The following is a 13,065-nucleotide window of genomic DNA, read 5'->3' as shown; positions in this document are numbered from 1 at the left end:
TATATTCTAATTTCTTTTTGAAAAATAGATTATTTGATAATAACTAATATTTATTACTATCAGTTATGAATATTAACTAGTAACCATTTAAAATTTGAGTTTGTAAAACTGTCTAGGAACCATTCTCTCTCTCTATATATATATATGTATATATATACACACACATATATAATTTTAAAAATATTTTAAATATAAATAGACATTGGTCTTGCTATGTTGCTGGTCTCAAACTCTTGATCTCAAACAATCCTCCTGCCTTGATTTCCCAAAGTGCTGGGATTACAGACATGAGCTACCATACCCATTGAAGTGTTCCATATATTAATATAGATTACTGCCAGAGAATACAAGTTAAAGTTTCTGTCCCATCACTTACTAGCTGATGGATGTTTGGTTTTCTCATGAGTAGATGAATTTCAAAATTGTTCTATATCTCTAAAGATTACGTGATATATGCTATCATAAAACAGCCAGTATAATACTTCTCAATCTAATTATATGCAATTATTTGAATTCTAAAGTCTTACTGGTATGTTTGTGTTATAATTATGATTATGACTTTGGCAATAGTGTTAAACCTAACTTAATGAGGAACTGCCAGTTGTAAAAATGTGAGCCCATGATATTTACTTTGTGAGTAAAATTTTGATGGGCTGAGCATATTCTATCTTCTTTGGATGCCTGGTCAGAGTTCCTGCCTGCTGGTTAGTGACATATACTAGTTGGAGCTCTCTAGCCAGTACAGCTTGCTTTATTTTTACTTACAAATGAAACAGGAAAAATTGTCAAGAAGCATTATTATCTTATCTCTGGACTCAGCTATCTTTTATCTGAAAAAAATAGAGACACATTCTAGTACTCTAACCTCACTATAAGGATTGGTAATTTGGACACAGATGGGCATGGAGTGTCTGCTCTGTGCTAGGCATTCCACTCCTGGTTGGGGATTCAAAGATGCGTGAGACACAGTCTTGCCCCGAAAAAGCTTGCATTCTAGTGGAATGTGTGATCGACTGCAAAACCAACATATTTTGCAAAGACTACTCTGGCTCTCTTTCTTCCTCTGGGCATGCCATATGCACAGTGTCAGCAGGGCAGTTATACCTTTTGCAAATAACAGTGGCTCCGAGCCAGGTGATGAACCTTCCCATGTTATGGCTACATAGCTGTGTTTACATAATGCATGGAATTGTGCGCCTGCACTCCAATCCTGCTGAGTTATGCAGGCTGTTTACCTCGGCCTGTTCTTGACCAAAGCACATCCATTTATCTAACACTGGACAAAATACAAAAACAAACAAGTCCCCGGGTCCCTGAAAAAAGCAAGTCATTTGTGGGGGAAAGTCAGGTCTGGAAACAAGTGAATGACAGCTTCTCCCTTTCTCTGGGTGCAGCTTTAGGCTAGGGGCAGATGTAGTCACACCAAAGCAATATTGGCCATGGCAATGGGATGACTAAAACCAGCAGTTCCCAACAACCAGGGCATGAACCAGTGCTGGTCTGTGGCCTGTTAGAAACCAGGCTGCATAGCAGGAGGTGAGCAGCAGCAGACAAGGGAGCAAAGCTTCATCTGTGTTTATTTACAGTTGTTCCCCATGGCTGGCATTACTACCTGAGCCCCACCTCCTGTCAGATCAGTGATGGCATTAGGTTCTCATAGGAGCATGAACCCTTATTGTTTTGAAATTTTACAATCTGAAGTAAGGTTTATAAATAGCTAACTATAACGAAATATGATTAAATGCAGAATACAATATTAAAAGTACACAGGAACAGTTCATTCTGCTTCTGGCAACTAGGACTTTACCAAGGACTTGACACTTAAGGGACTTCTTAAGTTTAATTAGTTTTGACCAAGTAAAATAATGGGGGGAATGCATTATATGAAGAAAAATGTGACCACAAGTACTGAAAAGCTACATTGCACGACAGTTTGAAGAGAATTTGAGTCATCTAGTGTTGGCAGGCTCTGAAAGGAGGCCTAGAGTGGGAAAGGTGAGCCCGAAAGAAGTGCATGGGGCAATAACGGGGTATAAATAGCTTACTACGAATTTAGTTTTTATCTTTAGGCAATAGGGGAGTTGTGAAAGGGTTAAAATGCTTCGTCATATTCTCAAATAGGTATTTCAGAAAAAATCCATTTTTGTGGTGTCACAGCCAATGGATAGGGCAATACACTACGTAACAGAGAAACTAGTTAATATTATAGTATTTCCACTTCCCAAAAATAGATGTCAGAGTCCTGAATGGAGAAAGGTAGGTGAATGGAAAGGAGGAGATAGATTCAGGTGACATTTTCCAGGCACAATCAAGTAGAATTAATTACTTAATGGATACAGTGTACACTCTTCAGGCCATGGTGAAAAGCCCAGCCTTCCCCACTGCACAGCATATTCATGTAGCAAAACTGCACAGGTATTCCCTAAATTTATACAAATAAAACTTTTTAAAAAGACTTTGTTACTGACTATGTATAGGGGAAATAGAAGAGAGAGGAATGAAAGTTCTGATCTTTTCAAGACAGGGTGGTGGATGAATGATTTCCCATTCACAGAAACAGTTACCATATGAGGAGGAGCAGTTTTCACTGGTGAAGAAAAATGTCATCCTTGGCATAGTATGAGGCATCTGTGGTATATTCAGGTATATATTTTCATTAAGCAATTAGAAGTACAGGAGATTGTAGTGAAATTGTCCAGGAAACCTACTGAGTAGAATTAAGGTTAAGGTGGGTGTATATCAAAGCCCATCTGTAAAAGCAGATCCATGCAAAATTAAACTTTGTACTAAGCCCTTTTCTCTAAATGACATGGGGTTTGGTGTCAGCCTTAGATTAACATCCATGGTATTTCACAGGTATTTCAATTCTAAGATTATTGAGAGCTACAAATAAAAAAAGTTGATCCCTGACAGGAAAAAAAACTAATCTAAGAAATGATTTTAAAAATTGCGAAGAGTACCACTTAAATGAGTAGCTGTTAGTGGAATAAATGTTAAAAGACTAAACCGCAAAGGTTATAGTAATTATCAATACCAAGGAAATAGTAATAATTCTAAAGAGGGAATATATTTATTTTACCAAAGAGAAAACTTTAAAAATTGTGATATTTACAAAGGAGAAGGAGAAAGCACATTATTGGAGGCTGTGGGTATCTCCGTGGGACAGGACAGGTGGCTGTGGCTGACTTGAATGTCACCAATCGGGATCAGATGGTGTTACTTTGTCCAAGGCCTAGACAATCAGCCATCAAGGCAAAAAATATCACAGAAGTTTTTAAATATTTTTATGCTCCAGTGTACTCTTGCTCTTACAAAATCATGGACTAAACCATAATTCCTCATGGCTTGCTCTATTTCTAGACTCATCAGTCCTTTTTCTTCAGAAGTGAACATTGGCTAAGTTGTAAATTTGGTCATAGTTGCCTCTGAGGGTCAGGTAAATAAAGGAAGCTCCTTTTATGAGAAAGGCGAGATGTGAAATCTGTTTTCTCTTAGCTAATTAATGGCCAGTCCAAATATTGGATCTTCAGAATTAGGAAAAAATATTCATTATCAATATGGCTTAGAGAGATAGACTAGTGTGGATTTCTCAAACTGTTCTATCTGTCAGTGTTTAAATATCGTAAACATGTAACTAACCAGTTACTTTGATATACCCTAAAATCTGCTGTAACACTCAATAGCAATAAATTAAAATAATCAATCAAATGAATGAAATGTTTGCAACCTAAATGAGAGATTTCTGAAAAAAATAAGCTAAGGATGCAATTATTTCTTTACCAACTTTAACTTTGTGTTCTGCCCTATCTGGAACATCCATATCACAGAAGTTTTTGTATATTAGCTTATGAGTATTAATGGTATCATTTAGACATTTGATATGTTTACTGTGAGAGAGATCTTGCAGCATAAATCAATTTTTATGTGAAACTGCTAGAAAATGGTATATACTTTTTAGAAACTTCTTGGCAGAAAGAAATTTGAAATTCAAATCACTAGCTGCTGAAGGAAGTTATTAAAAATGCATTAGGGTTGAAAATGTAGCTGTATATAATTGTCGTAGCAGATATTCAAAACAAATTTATCCTCAATGAAAACTAAACTAGAGCAATTTACATAGAATCAGCTAATACATTTTCCTTAATTTTCTAAGCAGATGAAAAAGAAGCAGTTTATAGACATTTTAATAAAATAAATATGAGTTCTATCTACAGGGAAGAAAATATAAATAAAGTCCCTTAGAAGGATGAATGAAGATAGAACGATGTGAAGTTCCAGGGATAAAAACTGCATGATGCCAGAAAAGCGATGCTTGTATTGGGACCAATCTCACTTCTAAATTCCCTGTTACATAACCCAACACTGAAAACATCACTTTATTCTCGTTGTTTGGCATTGGCAGTATTTATCTTTAGGTAAAGCAAACATCTGAGACAGTTGGGGAAAAGAAAGGCATCCTTGTGAAAAACAGCCATCTATAAATACACTATTTCTTCAAAACTAGAAGAAAAGGCATTGGTAGATGCAGAAATGGCACATGGGCATAATGTTCTGTTGGACACTCTACCCTCATTTTGATTCCAAGAAGAAATGGCCCTATGCTTGGATGAGCACTTATGTGATGAGATGTGAAAGCTGTTAAAGGGCTTGGTGTTTCTTGAAATACCTGCTGGAAGTTCGCAAAGTGATCATGATTTGTTTAGATTAAGGTATCTTATCTATTCATTAATGTATTCATCCATCTTCAATCTCTTATCTGGAAGAGGTCTCAGTTTTTTGAACATTAAGCACTTACTAATATATGTATCAGTTTCTAGGACAGTGACACCTTAATTCACAATCATTTACTGATTGATTTACTTATATTATCACATGCAAGTGTCTCAGGGAAGACTCAAAGAAATGGAAAATGAAAAGTTCGTGTTTATGTTGGATGAAGAGTGGGGAATGTGACCACAGCCTAATGCGCCATCTGTGTAGAGTGTCTCTAGAGGGATGGTCTGGTTATGAATGGAAAACTTGAAACCAGAGATTAGTGAGAGGCACTAGGTGTTAAGACTTTCAGGTGGAGGGAATCTGTAAAGTTGTGATGTCTAAATTCTAGGAAACTGCTAGAGGTAAACTTGATTTTTAATAGTTGAATTAAAGTCAAATAAAATTTTACAAAATCTTAGATATCTATCACCAATAAGAATTATTCTGTGTGGCTTAATAATGCCATGGAAAGCAGATCACTCAGTAATTCAGATTTCTGTTTATTACCCATTTCTCTACAGCAGTTATGATTCAGACTCTTAGGAAACCACCGTGGCACATGTATACCTATGCAACAAACCTGCACGTTCTGCACATGTATCCCAGAACTGAAAGTAAAATAAAATAAATAAATTTTTTTAAAAAGAAAAATGCCTGTATTACTGATCTGGGATTGACTTAGAGCATATAGCACCATAATTTATGTTAGCAAAATTACTGTCTTTATTCCACTTTTTAAATTTATCCATTTTTTTCTTTTGTAAAGCAACCATCTATAATGGTACTATATGAGAAAAATCATAGTATAATTTAAACAATATATTTCCCTATTTGTAAAAGTAATAATAATATCATGGCACACAAAGTGAAGAGGTGATTGCGAGTAAGATAATATGTAAAATGTAAAATAAGTGTTGTTGTAAAAGTCATTTCTGCCTTAGAGTTTGCATCTTTGAAATTAAGAAAATAATTCATACCAACTTTAGATAAGTTTTGAGACAAATTTAGATGATAATTTCAAACAAATCATTTTACATGGGAAATCAGATAGTGTGAAAGAATGTTCACTACTGCAACACTGTTATGACATTATTTCCATCATTTCTGGAGCATCTTTGCATTTAATTCACAGATTTAGATCCAACGATTTTCATTATTTCAGAGTATCATCAGTGTATTTTTGAATTTTAAAACTCTTTTTAATCTATCAACAAATTCTGCCTAATTGCATAATATATGACAGATGCAACAGTACAAATGCTTACTGCAGAATGTCCAATGAGAATAAATTGTTTCTACCATTAATGGAAAGTTATATATTACACTTTAAGTTATAAATACATACTTATTTAGAACTTACAATTTCAACAATATTTCAGTGAGAATTTATTTTTGAGTAATACTTTGCACCTCACTGTAAATACCTATCTAGCATCCCTTTGAAATAATGATGTTGCTTCATATTTACTTCAAATTTATATAGTATTTTAACATGTTTAAAGCTCTTTATTTACTTCAGTGCAAAACAACAGTACGATTTTAATTGACCTTTGAAGGATCTTAATTTGCAGACTGAGAAAAAAACACCAAACTAATTTTATTTGAGAGCAGGTCCTTAACTAGAGAACTGGGGGCTTTGAGACAGTGAAATTACTTGTTTTGATCATAACTGTTTCATTTTTCTACTCAGAATATTGTCACACATAAATTGATCTCTTGAAGAAATGGTTCAATTTCTCCCACACAATATGAAGGCAAACAAGGTCCCCCCCCCCCCCCCCCCGGCCCATTTATTTGGAAGTGGACTGAGGAAGAGAAAGAAAGATTATAATGTTTTACTTTTAAATGCAACTATTTCCCCATAGTTCTCCTTTTCTGCTTTTTGAATCAAGTTAATCACATTTAGCTCTCAAGTATACTATAATATTAAAATGTAACTGGATTTTCAATGGCCTGGAATTCTCTAATCGTTTTTCTTTCATAAAAGGTTTTCCTGGGTATACTGGAAACTGTCTTCCTATTTGACATTCTCCTATGCGGGAAGCTATCATGTTATTCTCCTAGTCCTAAACTGGTTTGCCAAAGTCTCCGAAGGCAGGCCAAAAGAAGCCAACTTTTTGTTTGTTTTTGAGACAGAGTCTCGCTGTGTCGCCAGGCTGGAGTCCAGTGGCACAATCTCGGTTCACTGCACCCTCCAGCTCCCTGGGTCAAGTGATTCTCCTGCCTCAGCCTCCCGAGTAGCTGGGATTACAGGTGCCCACCACCACGCCCAGCTAATTTTTGTACTTTTTTTTTTTTATTTTTCTTTTTTAGTGGAGACGGGGTTTCACCATGTTGGCTAGGATGATCTCGATCTCCTTACCTCACGATCCGCCCGCCTCAGCCTCCCAAATTGCAGGGATCACAGGTGTGAACCACTGCACCCAGCCAGAAGTCAACTTTTTTAATGTTTCATTCCAGTTCCATCTTCCAAGCAAACTGATCTGGTCCGTCTCACCATTATCCCAAAGAATTGAATCTTTTATGCAGTTCAAATACTAACAATAATTGAAGTACAGTTTCTGTTTTCTTTTGTTACATAATAAATCATCACAAACTCAGGTGCTCAAAAATATCCATTTTTTTTACTTCACATTTCTGGGGTTAAAAGCCTGATTCAGCCTGTCTCAGGAGTTCAGAAGGCAGATGTCAAGGTGGACTGAGTTCTTATCTAGTGGCTGTAGAGAAAAATCTGCTTCAAAGTCCCTTCTGTTGTTGACAGGATTCAGTTCTGTATAGCTGTAGAGCTGACTTCCTGTTTTCTTGCTGGTTGTCAACAACAAGCTGCTTTCAACAATTAGAGGCCATTGTAATCTGTAATTCTCTCCGTCTCCAAGCCAGCAGCGCACATCAAATCCTTCTGGTGCTTTGGCTCTCTGACTTCCGTTTCAGTAACCAACTGGAGAAAACTCTGCTTTTGGAAAGTTTCCATGATGAAGCCAGGCATACCTGGGGAATCTTTCTTTCATTTTCCTTTTTCTGTTTTCAGTTTTATTATTATTTTCAATTGACACATAATAATTGTACATATTTGTGGGATACAATGTGATATTTTGATACATTTGTACAAAGTATAATATTCAAATCAGGGTAATTCACATATTCATCACCTCAAACATTTATTTTTCTTTGTGTTGAGAATGTTAACCATCTGTCTTTCTAGCTATTTGAAAAAATATAATATATTGTTGTTAATTACAGTAACCTTAACGGTGCCAGAACACTAGAACTTATTCCTCCTCTCTAGCTGTAATCTTACACCTTTTAAAAAGCAACTTCTCAATATTCCCCCTCCCCCTGACCCTTCCCAGCCTCTAATAACAACAATTCTACTCTTCATTATGAGCTCAACTTTTTAGTTTCTCCATGCAGTGAGAATGTGTGGCATTAATCTTTCTATACCTAACTTATTTCACTTAATCTCCTCCAGGCTCATCCATGTTGCCACAAATGACAGATTTTCATTCTTAATAAATTAAGAATTATTTTCTTGATTTCTTGTTTATGGCTGAATAGTATTCCATCGTATATATACAGCACATTTTCTTTATCCATTAATTTGTTGATGGACCTGGGAACCACTCTTTCTTAAACAGTGTCATATGACATAACTTAATTTAGGGCATGCACAGCAGGGGTTGGGGCATCTTGGAGGACATTTTAGAATTCTGCCCACCGCCAGTGCCCATTTGACATCCTTGCAGGGCCCAGCGGTTGATAATTTGTTTGCTGTGGCTCATCATTCATGCCTTCCCAGCCTTGTGACAATATTTTCTCTAATTTATGGAAAGGTACTGGTAACAGTACAACTCTACTCAGAACAACTCAAAACATATGGACGTGCTTACACTGTCATTTTAGGCTATTTTTTTTTTTTTTTTTTTAAGGAAGCAGGGACTATACCTTTAAAGTTCTGCATTGTGATCTAACTCTAGTGGCTACCATTACAATTTTACTTTAGCTTTCATGTGGGAGGGAATTTTTTAGGCTGATAAAATTAAGAGCTCCACATTTCCCCCAGGGACTGTAGGAAGTATACACCGATAGGCATCATATTTGAAGTGAAACATGATACAACTTTGGCAATTCAGTCATGGGATATAATTTTATTAGTTGCTAACTCAACTCCCATTCGTGACACATTACTTCCTCTCCCGTCTCTACTAACGAGACTGAGAAAGCAGAATGATCACTGTTCTATACGTCCAACAGATAGGGAGGTACATTTCTGGCAAATGAGATATAAATTAAAGTCTGATAGAAGCTATCAATAGGGTTTTATGTTTTCTGATATGGACAGTAATACCCCTTATTCTTTTTTCTAAATGGAAATCATGATGATTGGACAGGGAGCAGTCATTTGTGAGAAATGCTAAGAAAAGGACAGCTAGATGGGCCTGACACACTGCCTCTTAATAGCATCAAACTACTGAACCAACACCAGTAACTATCTACCTCAAAGTTCTCATGTGGAAACGGACAGGCAGATAGACCTGACACGCCGCCTCTTTAACAGCATCGAACTGCTGAACTATCACCAGTAACTGTGTACTTCAGAGTTCTCAGGTGGAACCAAAAAAGGTCCTGTTTGTTGAAATTAGTCCCCAGAGGACACTTTTCTAATGTAAAGGGTCAGCTAGTAAAAAAATTACGCTTTGTAGACCATAGGTCTTTGTTGGAGCTCAAACTCTGCCTTCATAATGCATGAAGCAGCCACAGACAACGTGTAAAGAAATGGGCCTGGCTGTGTTCTGATATAACTTTATTTACAAAAAACAGAGGGTAGACTAAATTGGTCCGTAGGCTATAGTTTGCCTACCTCAGGTCTCAATCACTGGTAATTGAGTTTTCTATGATTTAAAGCTATATAAGTTTCTAGCTGAATTTGTGAAAGCATAAATAAGCCTGAATATTACAAAATATGCCTAGATGCAATAAGTGTATAAGTGAACATCAGCTAAACATGATTGACAGTTAACTTGTAGATCTCACCTAGGGTTGATCTCATAAGTTTAGGAAAGTAAACTGGCCTTTTTGTAACAAAGAGTTGATATATATTAATGACTGTACAAATGCTCTTTTTCATCTTCCTTCTGCCCTTCCATCCATCTCTCTTCCTTTCTTTCTTTTTCTAGTGTAGCAAAGCTCAGCTGCACAGGTTGAGTTAATCCTATTACCTAATTAATGGATGCTACCATCAGTGGCTTCTATAATACTAGATTAATCTACTTTATACCTATTCCTTAATCCCATTCACCTTTCCATCTCCATAGACAATCATTACAGTGAGTTTGATGGAAACTTTGTATTTCTGTAATTCTTATACATTTGTACTATTGATTTCTTGCACACTTACTGCATTTTTAACTCATGTACCTGCTATTATGTTATAACCCTTATTCTGTTTCTTATTTTTACTCAGCTTGCATTATGGCTTTTAAGATCCATTCGCATTTCTATGTGTCCATTTTGCCAGTTGCTTGTTACAGGATATTCCATGGTCTACCTTCACTATATTTTACTTTTCCATTTTTCCTAGTGATAGAAACTAGACTGTTAGTAACTTCTCATTATCTCAAACCGTGCTGTAATTAAGATTTTGTATTCCCTCCTTGTGACCCAGTGTGAGAAACTTTGGGGAATATATTAAGGAATGAGATAATCATGTTAAATATATGTAGATACTTACAGATGTACTACAGATGGCTTTCCTGAATGGCCACTCATTCTACATATTCACCTGGTACATGAGGATCTCTGTATTCTCACATTCTCATTGATGCTTACCCTCATTCATTAACTTTTCCCAATCTGATGGGTGTAACGTCACGGTTAACAGTGTTTTAACAAGCATTTTTAATTCTTAATAAGTTTGAGATATTCTTCAGGTGCATGGTTGCTTTCAGGTTTTATTAATCCAGGAATTAATTGACTGGTATCATCTGTTTTGTATTTTACTGGAGTTTCTACATTTTTCTTGCTGCTTTATAAGGTTAACTTGTCTGTTTTAAGCCCTAGACTCACTTTAGTTTTACACATTGGCAATAACATCTCACTTGTATTATCTGTCATTAACTTTGTGTATGGAGTCCTGCATTAAACAGAAATCTGAAAATTTGATATACTCAAATGTTTCATGGGTTGAGCTGCCTTAGTTTTCTGTAAGAAATACTTCCCCATCCCGTACACAACAAAGATATCATCGTAGGCCGGGAGTGGTGAAGCACATCTGTAATCCCAGCCCTGTAAGAGGCTGAGGCAGCAGAATAGCTTGAGGCCAGGAATTCAAGATCAGCCTGGCAACATAGTGAGATTCCATCTATACAAAAAAAAAAAAAGCATTATCTTAAACATTACTCAATTGGCCTTACAGTTTTGCCTTTAATATTTTGGCCGGGCGCGGTGGCTCAAGCCTGTAATCCCAGCACTTTAGGAGGCCGAGGCAGGCGGATCACGAGTTCAGGAGATCGAGACCATCCTGGCTAACACGGTGAAACCCCATCTCTACTAAAAAATACAAAAACTTAGCCGGCCGAGGTGGCGGGCGCCTGTAGTCCCAGCTACTCGGGAGCCTGAGGCAGGAGAATGGCGTGAACCTGGGAGCAGTGAGCCGAGATGGCGCCACAGTACTGGGCCTGGGCAGACTCCGTCTCAAAAAAAAAAAAAAAAATTCTAAAGACTCCATCAAAATACTGTTAAAACAGTATCAAATGAGTTTGGCAGTTATTACCATATAATTTTTAAACATTTTTCATATCTGGGTTTTTTTTCTTTTCTTTCTACTTTTTTTCAAATTAGGGTTTTTTGTTGTTTTTTGTTGTTGTTTAGTTTGAGATAGAGCCTCACACTGTCACCCGGGCTGGAATGCGGTGGCACAACCTCCAGCCACTGCAACCTCCCCCTCTGGGTTCAAGCAATTCCCGATTCTCCTGCCTCAGCCACTCGAATAGCTGAGATTACAGGTGTGGCCACCAGCCCGGCTAATTTTTGTACTTTTCAGTAGAGATGGGTTTTCACCATGTTGGCCAGGCTGGTCTTGAACTCCTGACCTCAAGCAATCTGCCCACTTCGGCCTCCCAAAGTGCTGGGATTACAGGAGTGAGCTACCGTGCCCAGACCGTATCTGGTTTTTGCATCAACATTAAACCAGACCCAAATAGCTAAGCAGCTTTTGCTTTTTTTTTTTTTTCTGGACTATCTTGGAGAAGAGATTAATTCACTGTCCCTTAAAAGTTTGGTAAACTCAATTATTAAACCATCTGGAAAAGGGCTCTTGGAAAATGAATATATTGTTTTACTCAAGTTTTCTATTTTTTTTTTTCTGCTGACAATTTTGATATTTTGTATTTTCCTAGATATACAACCTTTTACTTGATGTTTTAAGTTAATTAATATATAGTTGTTTAGAAGCTATTTATTACTATTTGGATTTTTCTTTGTTCAGTTTCCCCTTTTCATCCTGTACTTGATTTATTCCTACGTTCTTTCATCTAGCTTGCCAGAGGTCTCTTTTATTAATCATTTCAAATGGAGCTTTTGTTTAGATTTTTTTTTCATTTCATTGATTTCTGCCCTTATCACTATATCTTTCTTTATGGAAATGCTCTGTTGCCTTATTTTAAATCACATTTTCAACTGAGTGTCTAAATTCTTTGCTGTCAACCTGTTTTGTTCATAAAAATATTTTTAAAGCTACATGTTTTCCTTTCTTAAATTTTAATATATACTGTTCAATTTTTGTTAAAATCTACATGTTTTGTAATTTAACTTATAATTTCCTTTAAACTCATGTTTTTTAGAAATTTGCTATTTATTTTTATATATGTAGAATATTTAATTATCTTATTATAATAGATTTTAATGACTATTATGGCGATAGGATATAATTTGTATAATTTTGTTCTTTTGAATTTATTGAGACTTTTTTATCACCATCTTTTCAGTTTTTACAAATATTCCAAATGTGCTAGAAGGAAAGTGTCTATTTTGTTTGCTGTTGATAGTAGATGTGTGTATTATAGGGCCACACAGATAACATAAAATAGCTTAACCATTGTTTTATTTCATGTAACTTCCATATCTTTGCTTATGAGAGTGATCGGTTTACTGCTTAACTTCCTTGTCAGATAATTTTGTCACCTGTGATCGAATTTGTCTTTTTTTTTTCCACTGGACAATATAATTTACTGGACAAATGTTAATGTGCTTCCAAAACCAGTTAGGGTTGTGTGTAGGGATACACTGCACTGCTTGTAGCATCTGTGTAATCTT

The 13,065-nt window shown here is 36.1% G+C and overlaps 1 protein-coding gene across 1 annotated transcript in view; it reads left to right on the top strand.

Annotated features, from left to right (window-relative positions):
* DOK6 (docking protein 6) overlaps nucleotides 1-13,065 on the top strand; it is a 422,926-nt gene that overhangs the window by 153,011 nt on the left and 256,850 nt on the right. The window lies entirely within an intron of this gene.

The sequence above is a fragment of the Piliocolobus tephrosceles genome, chromosome 18, assembly GCF_002776525.5.
Source record: "Piliocolobus tephrosceles isolate RC106 chromosome 18, ASM277652v3, whole genome shotgun sequence".
NCBI classification, from domain to species: domain Eukaryota; kingdom Metazoa; phylum Chordata; class Mammalia; order Primates; family Cercopithecidae; genus Piliocolobus; species Piliocolobus tephrosceles.
Note: the sequence above shows the minus strand (reverse complement) of the source record. Positions and strands in the feature narration are given on the sequence as shown.